Source organism: Saccopteryx leptura, chromosome 7 (assembly GCF_036850995.1).
Source record: "Saccopteryx leptura isolate mSacLep1 chromosome 7, mSacLep1_pri_phased_curated, whole genome shotgun sequence".
In the NCBI taxonomy this organism is placed as follows: Eukaryota; Metazoa; Chordata; class Mammalia; order Chiroptera; family Emballonuridae; genus Saccopteryx; species Saccopteryx leptura.
In genome coordinates this window covers 71,999,721-72,015,922 of record NC_089509.1, presented here as the reverse complement: position 1 = coordinate 72,015,922, position 16,202 = coordinate 71,999,721, and the positions used below count along the sequence as shown (strand labels likewise).

The 16,202-nt window shown below is 35.5% G+C and overlaps 1 pseudogene; it reads right to left on the bottom strand.

Moving 5' to 3' along the window:
• The window catches only part of LOC136379010 (fibrous sheath-interacting protein 2-like), a 47,653-nt pseudogene extending 43,171 nt beyond the window's left edge, over positions 1–4,482 (bottom strand).
• Between the last annotated feature and the right edge of the window lie 11,720 nt (positions 4,483–16,202).

Below are 16,202 nucleotides of genomic sequence, written 5' to 3'. Positions count from 1 at the left end.
AAAAGTGGGCGGTAGGTATAAAAAGGTTGACTACCCTTGCCTTAAATGGAAGGCTGCCTTGACTTAGAACCTACCTATTTTTTTTCCTGAGTTTAGGTTTATTCCTTGCATAATGCAAAGAACACTTACTTGTGTGCAACCTTCGAAAGATAAAATGGCAGAATCAATACTGATCAACGTAGTCCTTTATTTATAAATATGAAATGCTAGCCAAGGATTAACAGCTATTTGAAGAAAGCCAGCAGCAGAAAGGGAAAGATCAGGAAATAAACAATGAATCACAGATTCATAACATACAAGTAATGTAAAGAATTAAAGAGACTTTTAAAAATGTTACTAATATTTCTTAAAAGGATTAAGAGTGGAGGTATATCCAGTTTTTAAGAAACAAAAACAACAAAGTGTAAAAAAAAGGGTTAAATAACAGGAATATTGTCATAGGAAAAATTTTTATGTTATATTAAAATAATTTAAAATTATTATTATAATTTGTTGAATAAAATAAGGAATTAAATGAAAGTTGAACTTTTTTTGTTTTTTTGTATTTTTCTGAAGCTGGAAACGGGGAGGCAGTCAGACAGACTCCCGCATGCGCCCGACCAGGATCCACTCGCCATGCCCACCAGGGGGTAATGCTCTGCCCATCTGGGGCATTGCTCTGTTGCAACCAGAGCCATTCTAGCACCTGATGTGGAGGCCACAGAGCCATCCTCAGTGCCGGGCCAACTTTCACTCCAGTGTAGCCTCGGCTGCGGGAGGGGAAGAGAGAAACAGAGAGGAAGGAGAGGGGGAGGGGTGGAGAAGCAGACCAGCACTTCTCCTGTGTGCCCTGGCCGGGAATCGAACCCGAGACTCCTGCACACCAGGCCGATGCTCTACCACTGAGCCAACAGGCCAGGGCCATGAAAGTTGAACTTTTAAAACTTTTTTTATTAATTTTAATTTATTGTGTTAACATGGATTCAGGTGTCCCACTCAATATAACACCCTCACCCCCAGTAATGAACAAAGTGAACTGAGGAGTGCAATAGAGGCAGAGGCAGGGTGATAGGGAGCACAGGAAGGGGAATGAGGGAATGGGATCAGAGAAGGTGAAGGGATTAGTGAAATTATATATACATAACCCAGAGATATAGATAACAGGACAGAAAATCCTAGAAGAAATTGGGGAGGGAGTTGAGGGGGAGGGGGGCAAAGATGGAGTAATGAACATGTTTTTATATACTATCAAAACATCAAGTAATAATTTATATTCGTGAAGCAATAATATTTGAAAAAATAATAGCATGTTGAGCAGCAACATAATGTGAGTGATATTGGTAGTAAAGAGCATGTTTTGATGGTGGGAGACTGCCAGCATGCTTCAGTGGAAAGAGGATTACACTCAAAATTATTAGGCTTGGGCTCTTTGTAATTTTAGTCCTTCAAATTTATGGTATGGCTTGGCAAATCATTTTCCCTCAAAGGTTACAGTTTTCCTCCTCTATAAATTCTATATTATTATCATCCAATTCACAGAATAATGGTATCACTTACCTGTAGAATATTTGAATACACAAACTTTGTTTATGTAGATATCTAAGAGAGTAAGTTTTAATTTTTGCCTTCTTTGAAAATTTTATGCCTTTTTAATATTTTTTTGGTTTTATTTTTTTCCACTTCTGTGTATTCTGGTGCAGCATCTGTTGTTTACATTTCTGTAGCTCATAATTCTTTCTGGCTACTGTGCCATACTTACCTTGATGCGGCAGCCAGCCCTCCTGCCTCTGCGGCTCTCACAGGGGTGGTGGGCTGGAAAGAATGGGTGAAGGGCCTCATTATAGCATTGGCACACTCAAACAAGCAAGCTTCCCATATTCTTTTGTTTGCTCAACAAATCATGTAGGCCAAATTAAAGTAACAGACCAAATATACCTCTGCACTCCTCAGGGTGTAGTTCCCGTATTCATACATAAGCACACACTCTATTGTGACTCTTTGCACTTTGTCTAATGACTTATTATTTTACTCATCCTATATGCCAGATGTAGCCTAAGTGTTTATGATCAAGATTCAAATTCCCTTCAAAAAAGAAACTAATGTGCTTCAAAATAATTTAACTTTCAAAATTCAGTATTTTTCTAAATACAGGGCAAGATGAGTAAATTGTTAAACCCAAATATTGATTTCAACCAATTATCGCTATTTCATGCTGGAAAGTTAATTTTAACTAGGCACATATCGAATATATTAATCAGTTACTTGTGTGAAGAAGGCATTTAATAAGTTTTTATTATAAATTAACAAGCCATCAAAATATCTCAGATTCAGAATCCACATAATTATTTTGAATTGATTTATCATTTAAGCAGTTGATAATCAAACCTCCTTTCCAGATAGTGGCATCTTTGCCTCAGAGTCCCTAGGAGAAAGGAAAAAATTCACAAGAGCAATTAAACAACTTTTTAAATTGTCTATAGAATAATATTTAAAAATCTGCCTTTAATTATGAAGTCTATTTTATTTTAATACTGAATTTCTAGAAACTACCATATTTTTAAAATGACACTGACTTATTTTCTTATGCCATTGAAACATAAAATCATTAAATGAAATAAGCTTATTGTAGAACTATTTCTTTTTTGTGTGTGTGACAGAGAGAGAGAGTGAGACAGAGAAAAGGACAGATAGGGACAGATAGGCAGGAAGGGAGAGAGATGAGAGGCATCAATGTTTTGTTGCGGCCTTTTAGTTTCCTTAATTGTTCATTGATTGATTGCTTTATCATAACATGCCTTGACTGGGGGGCTACATCAGAGCAAGTGATGATCCCTTGCTCAAGCCAGGGACCTTGGGCTCAAACCAGCAACCTTGGGTTTCAAGCCAGCGACCTTGGGCTCAAGCCAGTGACCATGGAGTCATATGATCCTCTGCATCCCCATCCTATGCTCTATCTACTGCACCACTGCCTGGTCAGGCAACAATTGCTTTATTAAGTATTTGCATGAAAAAAAATGTTTGCTGCTTCTATTTAAACAGCAGACACTCTATGACTTCATATTAAAAATAAAATAACAGCCTGACCAGGCAGTGGCGCTGTGGATAGAGCATCCAAATGGGATGAGGAGGACCCAGGTTCGAAACCCTGAGGTCATCAGCTTGAGCACGAGCTCATATGATTTGAGCAAGACTCCTATGAGAAAGCAATTAATGAACAACTGAAGTGCTGCAACAAAGAATTGATGTGTCTCATCTCTCTCACTTCCTGCTGGTCTGTCCCTATCTGTCCCTCTCTCTGTCTCTGTCTAAATAAATAAATAAATAAATAAATAAATAAATAAATAAATAAATAAAATAGTTGATGGGGAATCAAATACAATAAACTCTTTTTTCTTTAAAATCAGTTAACTTATGTAGAGTAGAATACTTTTATTTTAATGGACTATATCTCCAAGTCAGTGCTGCTTAACCTCTAGTGTGCCTAAGAATCAACTAGGAATCTTGTTAAATATATAGATTTCCATAGATTCATGTAGGTTTATAATCCCATCAAAATGAATTAATTTTATCTCTCTGTAAATGTTTTCTACATTTGCTCATCAGAAGCACTTATTTGTAAAGATAAAAGCTCACTCAACATTTTTTTTTATGTAGAAAAAAAATTATCCTAAAAAATGGCCTTAAAATATATTTTGAAATCTAGCTTGACATTTTCAATTTCTGCTTCCTGGAGAGCTACAGGAGTATAAAAAGTCCACACCTTCTTACACTCGCCAAGATCTGTATCTGATTCAAAGATATAGCATCATCTTCCATGTATTTCTCTGAATTTATTTTTCTTTTTTGGTACTTGGCTAATTATCTTTATTTTTATGTTTATTTTTAGCATGCTGCTTTATGATATTATTATTATTTCCAAAAACAATGGAATAGTTATGCGAAAATATTTTCACTTTCTTTGATGTTATCTCTCTATTTAGTAGATCTGGACTCAGTACCAGTAAACTGTATTTCATTTCTAACAAGAGATTGATAGTGTACTACCAGTAGTGGGATTTATCCAGTTTTCATCAGTTTGGCAGAACCAATACCTAATTTTTGTTGGCTTCGGCAAACTGGTTGTTAACATGGCACTTGTAATCAGGGTTCTCTCTAAGGTGGGCACCTGGGCAGCCACCCAATGTAGAAATCATAAATTTATATTCCTTACTCTTTTTTAACATTCATCTGTGCAACAGTGTATTCTAAGCACACCTAATAATGTTTATTTTTTCAATAAGTTAAAAACATTGCAAGTGAGAATGCCAATCAAGAAGCAATATGAAAATATCTTCAATAACAGTTTTATTTATTTTTTCTCAGGTATTATATTGTTTTTTTTAATACTTAAAACGGTCATTAGGGCAGAAAACCAGTTATTTAATTACTTGAATCCATCCACTGTATACAACTCATATTGTCTTCTTCCAAAGCTTTCAACTTTTCAGTTTGTTCTATGACCATGATGGCGAATCTTTTTATAAAAACCGCCCACTTTTGCAGTGCTGGTCAACCTGGTCCCTCCCGCCCACTAGTGGGCATTCCAACGTTCATGGTAGGCTAATCCCAGTGCCGTTTGGTTGCTCCACTACTGCCCACCATGAAAGCTGGACCACCCACTAGTGGGTGGGAAGGACCAGGTTGACCAGCACTGTAAAAGTGGGCAGTTTTTATAAAAAGGTTCGCCATCACGATTCTATGATAATTCAAACCTGAATTCTTCATAGAGCTGCTTGTCACATAGGAACTTTGTAGTGCATCATTGTGCTTCTCCATTTCTTCTTTACAACTTATCTCCATTATACATCTATCCTGAGTTAAAACAATCTCTGTGTGGTTCGGTATTTGGGAAACTATTGATTTAACCAGTGGTGGGATTCAAATAATTTAACAACCGGTTCCCTGACCTAATGACTGTTTTAAGTATAAAAACCATATACCAAAAGGTAGTTTATTATTTCATGCATTCACTACTTAAGTAAGAACAATAAAAGAGGTACACAAAACTAGATTATAAGAAAGATACTAAAAATATTAATGAAAAAATATTAAATAATACCTGGAAAAAAATTAAGCTGTTATTTAAAATATTTCTGCCTTGACCAGTTAACTCAGTGGTAGAATATTGACCTGGTGTGTGGGTGTACCAGGTTCAATTCCCAGTCAGGGCATGAAGAAGAAGTACCCATCTGCTTCTCAACCCCTCCTCCTTTCACTTCTCTCTCCTTCTTACTCTCTTTCTCTCTCTCTCTTTCTTTTCTCCTCCACTCTTGCAGCCATGGCTCAATTATAGCAAGTTGGCCCCCGGTGCTGAGGATGGCTCCATGGCCTGTGCTTCAGGTGCTAAAAATGGCTCCAGTTGCAACAGAGCAAGGGCCCCAGATGGGCAGTGCATCACCCCTTAGTGGGTTTGCCGGGTGGATCTTGGTCAGGGTGCATGCTGTAATCTGTCTCTATCTCCTCTACTCTCATTAAAAATTAAAAAAAAAAAAAAGATATTTTCAATGACAGATTGTCACTCCCTGGTTGTTTGGCACTTTTTCTCTTTATGTTATATGTGTTTGTTTACTGAAGTAACAAATGTGAGGGAATTAAAATGTAGTATTTTACCAAAGGTATAATGAGTTTTATGAAATGATTAAATAAATATTACAAGCATTGTTCCATCAAATTTTTTCACGTATATATGGAATGAACATTACTACTGGCACTTAGGATACGCTGTTACACAGATGAATGTTTAAAAAGAGTAAGGAATGTAAATTTGTGATTTCCACATTGGGCAGCTTCCCTGGTGCCCACCTTAGAGAGAACCCTGATTACAAGTGCCATTTTAACGACCGGTTTGCTGAACTCAACAAAACTTTAGGTATCGGTTCTGCCAAAGCAGTACAAACCAGCAGAATACCACCACTGGATTTAACTTTATTTCCTTTATATCTATTTCTTATTAAGAAGCTAGAGTTTTACATTTTGAAAATACATCATAATGTATCTATTTAAAATATAACTTTAAATAAGGACACATAATACCTAGAGTATTCAAATGACCTGGGAAGTCCCCTCTGACCACATATTTTAGCAGCTGATTTTTTGTGTGTGTGTATTTTTCCAAAGCTGGAAACGAGGAGGCAGTCAGACAGACTCCCGCATGCGCCTGACCAGGATACACCTGGCATGCTCACCAGGAGGTGATGCTTTGCCCATCTGGGGCGTCGCTCTGTTGCAACCTGAGTCATTCTAGCGCCTGAGGCAGAGGCCATGGAGCCATCCTCAGCACCCGGGCCAACTTTGCTCCAATGGAGCCTTGGCTGCGGGAGGGGAAGAGAGAGACAGAGAAGAAGGATAGGGGGAGGGGTGGAGAAACAGATGGGCGCTTCTCCTGTGTGCCCTGGCCAGGAATCCAACCCGGCACTCCTGCATGCCAAGCCGACGCTCTACCATTGAGCCAACCAGCCAGGGCAGCAGCTGATTTTTTATATTGCCTTTGAGAAAGTATAGAATGATAGTGGGCCCTCAGAGCAAGAAAAAGGGAATGCACAAAAATATAGTCTAAGGGTTAAGGTATCCAAAATTATTTTACTGGAGATAGAGCAGTCATTCCCATGATTGACTGAAAACAGTAAATTAGGGCTAATTTGTTTAGTATTGGCCTGATAACTATTATACTTCAGAATATAAAAGAATTCCTGAATGTCTAAATGTAACACATTTATTGATGCATAGTCTTTGTTTTGTGGTGTGCTATCATTTTATTTACTTGTTTATTTTTGTTTTATTGAATTTATTTGGGTGAAATGATAATAAAACCATACAGGTTTCAAGTGTACAAGTAAAAAAAAAACATCATTTGCATAATATATCATGTGCTCACCACTCAAAGTTAGTCTCTTTCATTCCCATTTATCCTCCTTTGCTGACTTCCACCTCCTCTCATTCCTCTTTTCTCTCTGGTTATCACCATACTGTTGTCTATGTTTGTGTGTTTTATATATATCATATAATTTTGCTTAATTCCTTCACTTTTTTACATCCAGCCCCCTTAATACCCTCCCCTTTGACAGCTGTCAGTTTGTTCTATGTATCTGTGCTTCTATTTTTATTTGTTAAATTATGTTGTTGATTAGATTCCACATATAAATGAAATCATATAGTGTTTTTCTTTCCCTAACTGGTTTATTTCACTTAGCATAATAGTCTTCAGGTCCATCCATGTTGTCACAAAGGTAATATTTTTCTTCTTTTCTATGGCTGAGTAGTGTTATATTGTGTAAATGTACCAAGCTTTTCTATATACTCATCTACTGATAGGCACTTGCACTGTTTCTAGATCTTGGCTAATGTAAACAATGCTGAAATGAACACAGGCGTGAATAAATTTTTTTGAATTATTGTTTAAGGTTTCTTCAGATATAGTCCCAAAAGTGGGATCACTGGGTCAAAAGGTAGTTTACATTTTAATATTTTGAGGAAACTCCATACTGTTTTCCAGATGGTATTAGAGTTCCTTTTTTACACATTCTCTCCAGCACTTGTTGTTTGTTGATTTATTGATATCGTTGTTTTCCTAATTTCTCTTTCTGATATTTTATTAATGGTATATAAAAATGCAACTTATTTCTGAATATTAATTTTGTATCCTGCTACTTTATTGAACTTATTAGTTCTAATAATTTTTTGATGGAGTGTTTAAGATTTTCTATGTACAGTATCATGTCATCTGACAATACTTCTTTTTTAATTTTTTCAATTTGGATGTTTTTTATTTATTTATTTATTTATTTATTTAATATCTGTTGCTATAACTTCCAGTATTATGTTGAATAAGAGTGTTGAAAATGGACAACTCTGACTCTGGCCAGTTGGCTCAGTGATAGAGTATTGGATAGCATGTAGATGTCCTGGGTTCAATTTTCAGTCAGAACACACAGAAGTTACCATCTGCTTCTCCACCCCTTCCCTTCACCCTTCTCTCTCTTGCTCTCTCTTTATTTCCTTCCCACAGCCATGTCTCAGTTGCTTCCAGTCAGTTGGCCCCAGGGTGCTGAGGATGGCTAGTGGAGTGCCTCAGGCACTAAAAATAGCTCAGTTGCCAAGCAACAGAGCAACCACCCCAGATGGGCATAGCACAGTTCAGTAGGGAGCTTGCTGAGTAGACCCTGAGGTTCATGTGGGTGTCTGTATCTCTATCTTCCCTCCTCTCACTTAAAAAGAAAGGAAAAAGAAATAAAGTAAACAAATCTGTCTTATTCCTGACTTGACTGACCTTAAAGGAAACACGTGTAGTTTTTGCCCATTGTGTATGATGGCTGTACGTTTCTCATATACGACCTTTATTATCTTGAGGTATGTTTCTTCTATCCCCACTTTGCTGATAGTTTTTAATATAAATGGGTTCTGAATTTTATCAAATGCTTTTTTTTGCATCTATTGATATATCATGTGATTTATACAGTCTTAACATTTGAAATTGCTTCTAACGACAGTATCATTACTTCACATAAGCACAAAAAAGAAAAATCAAGTTGTAATTGAATCCATTATTACCACTGTAGATTTTCTTAGACTTAAGAAACATTCCCTTTATCTTTGTATCCTTTTTTTTATGTTATTTTATTTTTTTTACACTAGAACAGCAATTTTCAACTGGAGTGCCGCAAGAATTTTCAAAACAGAAAGTATCTATTTAGTTAGGGGTGATAACCTCTTTTTCCTTAGATTGTCAAATAAAAATAAAAGATAACAGCCAACACAACAAGAGCCATCCCATGTGAATAACCCAATATTATACTTATGTTTTTGACAGATTGGAAAAAAAATACATATATATATATATATATTTTGATGTGTCACAGAATTTTAGTAATTAGTTTATGTGTGCCATAACATGAAAAAGGTTGAAAATCACTGCACTAGAAATACAGATACCTTTTTATACATCAATCATTCTTAAAACAATTTGGTTTTTGCCATGAAACTTAGTTTTTCTTTTTAATTCAGGATGAATAACTCTTCATCGGATTCAGTTTGGAATCATTTTTAAATTACATTTTCTCACATACTGATTTTCTCTCTTCTTCCTCAAAGGTGATGTGAACATAATTGAATAAAATAATTCATAAATAAAGTTTCCTAATTCTTGCATGACGTATTTTCACAGTCTAGGTTCAATATCACTATGTTCTTTTTTCAAAGTCATTTTTTATAGTAATTGAAGCTACCTATGAATGTAAACTGAATATAAAGGCTAGAATATTATGTACAATTTACTTGATATAAAATAAATTCTTTTATTTGAAGCCTAAAGCTTAAAATAAAATCCTGAAGTATGCTGTTCTGTATTTTAGTGTTGCTCTTTCTTGCTTTTACCTCACTAAATATTTTTTTTTCCTTTTAAAAAAAGCAGTGACCTGTGGTGGCGCAGTGGATAAAGCATCGGCCTGGAAATGCTGAGGTTGCCGGTTCGAAACCCTGGGCTTGCCTGGTCAAGGCACATATGGGAGTTGATGCTTCCAGCTCCTCCCCCCTTCTCTCTCTCTGTCTCTCCTCTCTCTCTTTCCCTCTCCTCTCTAAAATGAATAAATAAATAAAAAAGTGGTGAATATAATACATACTTTTATATGTATATGTGTAAGTTCTCTTTTTAGGAAAAGATCAGAGCAGTGAATCATTTATCAATTAATGGTATCTAGTAAACTTGTGCATATATTCTAAAATATATATTAATTATCTAATTATTTCCAAAGCTCATTATGTATTGCCTTAGAAGAAATCAGCAGTTGTCACTTTTCTAATACCAGTGATTTAAAATAATTTCCTACATTTTTTCTATAACATATAATATTTTTCTGTATTTTGGTAGGTTTAAACTTTGTGTTTGACAAAATGGATTGAAAAAGAAGAATGAATATTGAAGTTACAGAATGAAAACAGTTTTCATGCTTAAACATAATTACTTGCTAATCATCAGCTTGCAATAATAGAAAAAGGTGGCTTTGATTTTCTTGACATCTTCATATTTTGGGACTGTTCAAAATTATTCCAAATACATATTCTGTTGTTTGCATGCTTACATATCTAGTTCATGATGTGACTATGCTTATAAAAGAATTTTATTTTTTTTAATTTATTTATTTTACAGAGACTGGGAGAGAGAGAAAGATGGATAGATAGGGATAGACAGACAGGAATGGAGAGAGATGACAAGCATCAATCATTAGTTTTTTGTTGCAATACCTTAGTTGTTCATTGATTGCTTTTTCATATGTGCCTTGACCATGGGGCTACAGCAGACTGAGTAACCCCTTGCTCTAGCCAGCGACCTTGGGTCCAAGCTGGTGAGCTTTTGCTCAAACCAGATGAGCCCGCACTCAAGCTGGCAACCTCGGAGTCTTGAACTTGGGTTCTCTGCATCCCAGTCTGATGCTCTATCAGCTGGGCCACCGCCTGGTCAGGCTATAAAAGAATTTTAATTCAAACTACAAAATTGTTCATTTTTAAGAAAACTAGTTTGCATCTGCACAACCTATTAAAGTATCAACCAAGAAAAGGAACATGACAACTATATTATTCAATATAATTTCAGATAATACAAAAAAAAAAGAAACAAACTAAAAAACCAAGACCATAAAGAGGAGCATAAAGAATAACAAGATTTATTTTCAAAAGTGGGGTGTCCTCATTGTTTGAACAGGACATTTGTTTGCACAACTGTAAATCAGCCATCTTATATTAATTAATATTTATTAGGGAAGTGACGTCACAGAAATGGCGCCATGAGCAGCGCGTCCGACAGATCTCCCCAAAATCTCAACAAATTTATCAACTAGAAACAGAAAAATTTATCCTCGGAGCATTCCGGAGTTCCACACAAACTGAAAGCAAAAGGACTGTTATCACTTGAATCTGAGAGACGAGGGTGTGGAGGAAGCTAACTACCGCAGGGATGGTCATTCAAGCCGCGGAGGGAGTGTGCCTGTGTGCTATCAACAAGACCACCCTCAGATGCCAATAAGAAAGAGGAAATCGAATATTATGGATACAAAAGATAGAGAGGTAACACAAATAGATGTGGAAAAATCTATGGAGAAAAGATTTAACATATTGGAAGCCTTGGAGCTAAATGACAGAGAATTTAAAATAGAAATCTTAAAAATACTCAGAGATATACAAGAAAACACAGAAAGGCAATTTAGGGAGATCAGAAAACAACTCAATGAACACAAAGAATATATTACCAAGGAAATTGAAACTATAAAAACAAATCAAACAGAAATGAAAAACTCAATTCACGAGCTGAAAAACAAGGTAACAAGCTTAGCTAACAGAACAGCCCAGATAGAAGATAGGATTAGTGAAATAGAAGACAAGCAACTTGAGGCACAACAGAGAGAAGAAGAAAGAGACTCAAAAATAATAAAAAACGAGAAAACCCTACAGGAATTGTCTGACTCCATCAGAAAGAATAACATAAGAATAATAGGTATATCAGAGGGAGAAGAGAAAGAAAATGGAATGGAGAATATACTCAAACAAATAATAGACGAGAACTTCCCAAGCCTGTGGAAAGAACTAAAGCCTCAAATTCAAGAAGCAAACAGAACACCAAGTTTTCTTAACCCCAAAAAACCCTCTCCAAGGCACATCATAATGAAGATGACACAAACCAATGACAAAGAAAAAATTCTCAAGGCAGCCAGGGAAAAGAAGAGTACAACATATAAAGGAAGGCCTATTAGATTATCATCAGATTTCTCAACAGAATCTCTACAAGCTAGAAGAGAGTGGTCCCCAATATTTAAAGCCCTGAAAGAGAGGAACTTTCAGCCAAGAATACTATACCCATCAAAGCTATCCTTCAAGTACGAAGGAGATATAAAAACATTCACAAATACAGAAAAGATGAGAGAATTTATCAGCAGAAAGCCCCCACTCCAGGAAATACTAAAGGGGGTTTTTCAACCAGATTCAAAGAACAAAAGAAAACAAAACCACAAGTAACAGCTCCACCAAGAACACAATAAAACGAAACTTAAACTGTGACAACAAAAGAAAAAAAAAAGGGGGGAGAGGATGGAGATTAACAGTAGCAAAGGACGATGAAGTGCAGAAATACTCATAAGATAGGGTACTACAATGAATATGGTAGGTACCCTTTTCATTAGTTAATGGTAACCACCCTTGAAAAAACCACCACAAAAACACTTGACTTAAAAAAGGTAGCAACAGAGGAAAGAAGAATGGAATACAAACAAACAAAAACAAATGATAGAAAAACAAAAGAGAAGAATCAAACAAGATACAAAACTAACAGAAAGCAATTTATAAAATGGCAATAGGGAACCCACAAGTGTCAATAATTACACTAAATGTAAATGGATTAAATTTACCAATAAAAAGACACAGAGTAGCAGAATGGATTAAAAAAGAAAATCCAACTATATGCTGCCTACAAGAAACACATCTAAGCAACAAGGATAAAAACAAATTCAAAGTGAAAGGCTGGAAAACAATACTCCAAGCAAACAACACCCAAAAAAAAGCAGGTGTAGCAATACTCATATCTAATAATGCTGACTACAAGACAGAAAAAGTACTCAGAGACAAAAATGGTCATTTCATAATGATTAAGGGAAAGTTGAATCAAGAAGAGATAGCAATCCTTAATATATATGCACCAAACCAAGGAGCACCAAAATATATAAGACAGCTACTTATTGACCTTAAAACAAAAACTAACAAAAATACAATCATACTTGGAGACCTCAATACACCGCTGACGGCTCTAGATCGGTCATCCAAACAGAGAATCAATAAAGATATAGTGGCCTTAAACGAAATACTAGAACACCTGGATATGATAGACATCTATAGGACACTTCATCCCAAAGCGACAGAGTATACATTTTTCTCTAGTGTACATGGAACATTCTCAAGAATTGACCATATGTTGGGCCACAAAGACAATATCAGCAAATTTAGAAAAATTGAAATTGTACCAAGCATATTCTCTGATCATAAAGCCTTGAAACTAGAATTCAACTGCAAAAAAGAGGGGGAAAAACCCACAAAAATTTGGAAACTAAACAACATACTTCTAAAAAATGAATGGGTCAAAGAAGAAATACGCGCAGAGATCAAAAGATATATACAGACAAATGAAAATGAAAATACGACATATCAGAATCTCTGGGATGCAGCAAAAGCAGTAATAAGAGAAAAGTTCATATCACTTCAGGCCTATATGAACAAACAAGAGAGAGCCGAAGTAAACCACTTAACTTCACACCTTAAGGAACTAGAAAAAGAAGAACAAAGACAACCCAAAACCAGCCGAAGAAAGGAGATAATAAAAATCAGAGCAGAAATAAATGAATTAGAGAACAGAAAAACTATAGAAAAAATCAATAAAACAAGGAGCTGGTTCTTTGAAAAGATCAACAAAATTGACAAACCCTTGGCAAGACTCACCAAGGAAAAAAGGCACAGGACTCAAATAAATAAAATCCAAAATGAAAGAGGAGAGATCACCACAGACATCATAGATATACAAATTATTGTAGAATACTATGAAAAACTATATGCCACCAAATACAACAATCTAGAAGAAATGGATAAATTCCTAGAACAATACAACCTTCCTAGACTGAGTCATGAAGAAGCAGAAAGCCTAAACAGACCTATCAGCAGGGAGGAAATAGAAAAAACTATTAAAAACCTCCCCAAAAATAAAAGTCCAGGCCCAGATGGTTATACTAATGAATTCTATCAAACATTCAAAGAAGACTTGGTTCCTATTCTACACAAAGTCTTCCAAAAAATTGAAGAAGAAGCAATACTTCCAAACACATTTTATGAGGCCAACATAACCCTCATACCAAAACTTGACAAGGATGGCACAAAGAAAGAAAACTACAGACCAATATCTCTAATGAATACAGATGCTAAAATACTAAACAAAATACTGGCAAACCGAATACAACAACATATTAAAAAAATAATACATCATGATCAAGTGGGATTCATCCCAGAATCTCAAGGATGGTTCAACATACGTAAAACGGTTAACGTAATACACCATATCAACAAAACAAAAAACAAAATCCACATGATCTTATTAATAGACACAGAAAAGGCATTCGATAAAATACAACACAATTTTATGTTTAAGACTCTCAACAAAATGGGTATAGAAGGAAAATATCTCAACATGATAAAGGCCATATATGATAAACCATCAGCCAACATCATATTAAATGGTATAAAACTGAGGACTTTCTACCTTAAATCAGGAACAAGACAGGGTTGTCCACTCTCTCCACTCTTATTTAACGTGGTGCTAGAAGTTCTGGCCAGAGCAATCAGACAAGACAAAGAAATAAAAGGCATCCATATCGGAAAAGAAGAAGTAAAGGTATCACTTTTTGCTGATGATATGATCCTATACATCGAAAACCCGAAGGACTCCACAAAAAGATTATTAGAAACAATAAACCAATACAGTAAGGTCGCAGGATACAAAATTAACATACAAAAGTCCATAGCCTTTCTATATGCCAACAATGAAATATTAGAAAACGAACTCAAAAAAATAATCCCCTTCACGATTGCAACAAAAAAATAAAATACCTAGGAATAAACATAACAAAGAATGTAAAGGACCTATATAACGAAAATTACAAGGCATTATTAAGAGAAATAGAAAAAGACACAATGAGATGGAAAAATATTCCTTGTTCTTCGGATAGGAAGAATAAATATAATTAAAATGGCCATATTACCCAAAGCAATATATAAATTTAATGCAATTCCCATCAAAATTCCTATGACATTTTTTAAAGAAATGGAACAAAAAATCATCAGATTTATATGGAACTATAAAAACCCCCGAATAGCCAAAGCAATCCTAAGGAAAAAGAATGAAGCTGGGGGCATTACAATACATGACTTTAAACTATATTATAGAGCCACGATAATCAAAACAGCATGGTATTGGCAGAAAAATAGACACTCAGACCAATGGAACAGAATAGAAAGCCCAGAAATAAAACCCCATATATATGGTCAAATAATCTTTGACAAAGAGGCCAACAACACACAATGGAGAAAAGAAAGCCTCTTCAACAAATGGTGTTGGGAAAACTGGAAAGCCACATGCAAAAGAATGAAACTCGACTACAGCCTGTCCCCATGTACTAAAATTAATTCAAAATGGATCAAAGACCTAAATATAAGACCTGAAACAATAAAGTACATAGAAGAAGACATAGGTACTAAACTCATGGACCTGGGTTTTAAAGAACATTTTATGAACTTGACTCCAATGGCAAGAGAAGTGAAGGCAAAGATAAATGAATGGGACTACATCAGACTAAAAAGTTTTTGCTCAGCAAGAGAAACTGATATCAAAATAAACAGACAGCCAACTAAATGGGAAATGATATTTTCAAACAACAGCTCAGATAAGGGCCTAATATCCAAAATTTACAAAGAACTCATAAAACTCAACAACAAACAAACAAACAATCCAATAAAAAAATGGGAAGAGGACATGAACAGACACTTCTCCCAGGAAGAAATACAAATGGCCAACAGATATATGAAAAGATGCTCAGCTTCATTAGTTATTAGAGAAATGCAAATCAAAACTACAATGAGATAGATACCACCTCACCCCTGTTAGATTAGCTATTATCAACAAGACGGGTAATAGCAAATGTTGGAGAGGCTGCGGAGAAAAGGGAACTCTCATCCACTGTTGGTGGGACTGTAAAGTAGTACAACCATTATGGAGGAAAGTATGGTGGTTCCTCAAAAAACTGCAAATAGAACTACCTTATGACCCAGCAATCCCTCTACTGGGTATATACCCCAAAACCTCAGAAACATTGATACGTAAAGACACATGTAGCCCCATGTTCATTGCAGCACTGTTCACAGTGGCCAAGACATGGAAACAACCAAAAAGCCCTTCAATAGAAGACTGGATAAAGAAGATGTGGCACATATACACTATGGAATACTACTCAGCCATAAGAAATGATGACATCAGATCATTTACAGCAAAATGGTGGGATCTTGATAACATTATACGGAGTGAAGTAAGTAAATCAGAAAAAAACAAGAACTACATGATTCCATACATTGATGGAACACAAAAACGAGACTAAGAGACATGGACAAGA